Source organism: Odontomachus brunneus, unplaced genomic scaffold, assembly GCF_010583005.1.
Source record: "Odontomachus brunneus isolate Ranch 3 - 2012 unplaced genomic scaffold, Obru_v1 Obru_scaffold_204, whole genome shotgun sequence".
NCBI lineage: Eukaryota > Metazoa > Arthropoda > Insecta > Hymenoptera > Formicidae > Odontomachus > Odontomachus brunneus.
In genome coordinates this window covers 161,179-164,856 of record NW_022639654.1, presented here as the reverse complement: position 1 = coordinate 164,856, position 3,678 = coordinate 161,179, and the positions used below count along the sequence as shown (strand labels likewise).

Sequence of the window (3,678 nt, the reverse complement as noted above, 5' to 3'; positions counted from 1 at the left end):
TTTTCCAAATAATCACATAGATTATTAATTATTAATTAAAGAAGATTATTGCACTATTTTGCGTGATAATGCACTCATCTTCTTTAATTAATAATTAAAAATCTATTTGCAAATGTGATTATTTGCAAAATGGTAGAGGACTTTTTTGTTCAATTTGACCTAAAATATAAGTACACATTGGCAGTCGTCGCTATTATAACTCATTTACCATATCCTGCATGATTATTCACAAATTTTCTACAATTAATATCTCGATAATTATTGCGAATATCGTAAAACGATATAGGACTTTTATGTTCACCTTAACCTGTTCTACGTCCCCACAAAATGCTCGGAGAAGAATGTGAGACATCCTGTATATATATATAAAATATATAATATATATATATATATATATATATATATATATATATATATATATATATATATATATATATCTATCAGAGTTGGGAAGTAACGAGTTACTTGTAACCGTTACAGTTACTTTTTTTCGGTAACTATGACGGTAACAACGTTACTTTTTCTGATCGGTAACTGTAACAGTAACATAATTACATTTACGGTAACTATATTACGATAACGATTAATTCGTTACTCTAATAGTTATTTTTTTATTTTAAATCTATTAAATTCGGCCTATACATAAACCAGTAACAATAAACAAAATGACCAATCATAGTCCATCCTCAATCTGGCAGATTGCAATCATGACTGTGATTGGTCACTTTAGTTATGTTTTAAGCCTATGGCTTAGTCTTTGTACACTGGATTAGCAACGAGCGATGAGCGATATCCAATGAGAACTCTTATTTCTTCTTAAAGCAGAGTTCTGATTAGATATCGTTCATCGCTCGTCGCTAATCGTTAATGGTCTCATAGCAAGCGCAATATACGATGCGACGAGCGATATCCAATCAGATATATCTCAAATATACAGTGTGTCCCGTCACCACCGCATTATCTCTTAAGGGCGGATTCCTGAAATAATTTTAATAAGAAAATCCTAATACAAAAATAGCGAGGCTACAATACTTTTCAAATTATAAACGATTAAATTTGACCAATTATACTGGCTAAAGTACGCGCGCTCAGATACGGTACAACACACAGTAGTATAGGTACATGCACATTTCGTCCCTTTTCCAAATATTGATACGAAAGTTCTATACATACAACAATATATGTAATAATAATCTGCCTTTTCTATCATTTAAATAAACATATTGCATATAATAACAATCTCGTCAAAATGTTATGAATAAAATATATATATATATCACACAAATAAAATATATATCACACAATACATTTATGAGAATCAGTAAGCTGTCACACATTTAACGTTTCTTTCAGGAATTTACAACTAATTTCATATCTTATGCAAATTCTCACTTATGTACATGTATCTGTACCATTGTATATTGTACCGTACCTGAGCGCGCGTACTTTAGCCAATATAATTGGTCAACTTTAATCGTTTATAATTTGAAAAGTATTATAGCCTCGACATTTTTGCATTAGGATTTTTTTCTTCAAATTACCTCAGGAATCTATCCTTAAGAGAGAGATAATGTATCAGATATACCTATATTTCAATTTATTCTATCCATGATGTAAATATAAAGGCGCATGATGACGCAATGTGATGATCACGCATAGTAATATGTAGTGAACCAATTAGAAATAAACAGGAATGCAGCCGCGAAATTTAAATGCCCAAAATTCGTACATTACTAATATGTATTTAAACTTAAAATCTGTAATATATATATATATATATATATATATATATATATATATATATATATATGTGTGTGTGTGTGTGTATATATATATATATATATATATATATATATATATATATGTATATATCGTATAAGTTTGTAGCACTAGATATTCATTGCGTTATTTATATAAAAATACTTACAATATGTTGTTAATATTCTTTTACTTTTATATTACCTCTTAACTTCTTATAATATATAACACAACGACGTGTGTACTGTCAGCAACCATATTGGATTCTAACATTCTTGGCCATTTTTGATTAGCTATTATTTTGGACGACTGCGCATTCACGGTACACCTTTATATTTACATCATGCTCATATCCATATTCCACATATTCCCTTATCAAACTCATAATTAGTCTTATTTTAGCATTTAAAAAAGTAACGAAAAAGTAATGATTCGTTACTTTTTAAATAACGGTAACTGTAACGAGTTACTTTTTAAAATTTGTAACGAGTAACTATAACGAGTTACATTTTAGAGAAAATAACGGTAACGATAATGAATTACTTTTATAAAGTAACGTTATCAATCCTGATATTAGGTGTATAACTAAGTTCCCGCCGCTTACTTCAAATGGTATTGACAACGGCATATTGAGGCTGTTGAGGCTAATATTTGTTTTGTTTTATTAGTAAAGTTGGTTAATATACATTCCAACAATGCTATGACGGTTGGCTACTTCACAGTTAAATATAGTTTTAGTTCAACGAAACATGAACGTTGAAACGGTACATCTTCGCCATTGCATGCTTCATTATTTTCATCGCGGTAAGACCGCAGCTGAAGCAACCAGAATTATTTGTGAGACGTATGGCGACAATGTTGTGGCAGAAAGAACGTGCCGAGATTGATTTACAAAATTTAAAAGTAGAATTCGACGTGAGTGATCGACCGCGCTCTGGACGGCCTGAAACAATCAAAGACGAGAAGATGCAAGCTCTTTTGGATAAAAATTCAAGTCAGACGCAAAAAGAGCTTGCAACACAACTTGGAGTGACTCAAGCCGCTATTTCTAAGCGATTGCACGCAATAGGAAAAATCTAAAAGGAAGAAAAATGGATGCCGCACCAGTTGACCGAGGAAAATTGTGCACGACGTTTCAACACTTGTCTCGCACTGTTGACAAGACAACAAAAGAAAAGTCAATATAGCAAAAGAAAAGTTTCTTGTGGAAAATCGTAACAGGCGACGAAAAATGGATTTACTAAGCGTAAAAAATCGTGAGTGAATCCCGGGCAAACCAACGACTAAAACGTAACATACACGGCAAGAAGCTACTCTTCTGTATCTGGTAGGATGAACATGGAGGCTCATCTCTATTATGAGCTCCTTTCACTGGGTCAAACGTTCACAGCAGAACGTTATGTGGATCAATGAAATCATTTGAACCAAGCACTTCAAGAGAAGCGGCCGACATGTAGCCGACATGTGGCCTCAAAACGGCGCAAAGTCATTTTGCTCCATTACAACGCGCGGCCTCATGTTACTCGTGCGATCAAACAAACATTGTATGATCTGGAATGGGAAGTTCTTCCTCACCCAGCGTACTCTCCAGACATAACGCCGTCTGATTATCATTTATTCCGATCGATGCAACACAGCCTCTGTGATACACACTTTCGAAATAAAACAGATGTTAGAAAATTGAGAGGGAAGACGATTTTATCGAAAGACGAGCCATTCTTTCGCATCCATATGCTGCCAAAAAGATGATAAAAGGTGATAGATGCAAATGGCAAATATTTTGATTAAAACAACTGTACTGTTTCTTTTATATTAATAAAGTACTTTTGATGAAAAACGACGGGAACTTAGTTATACATCTAATATATATATATATATATATATATATATATATATATATATATATATATATATATATAT

General features: G+C 32.3%; 1 protein-coding gene and 1 long non-coding RNA gene across 3 annotated transcripts in view; one reads left to right on the top strand and one right to left on the bottom strand.

The window, feature by feature from the left end:
• The window catches only part of LOC116852173, a 292,000-nt gene that overhangs the window by 241,363 nt on the left and 46,959 nt on the right, over positions 1-3,678 (top strand). The window lies entirely within an intron of this gene.
• LOC116852177 overlaps positions 1-3,678 on the bottom strand; it is a 111,304-nt gene that overhangs the window by 83,501 nt on the left and 24,125 nt on the right. The window lies entirely within an intron of this gene.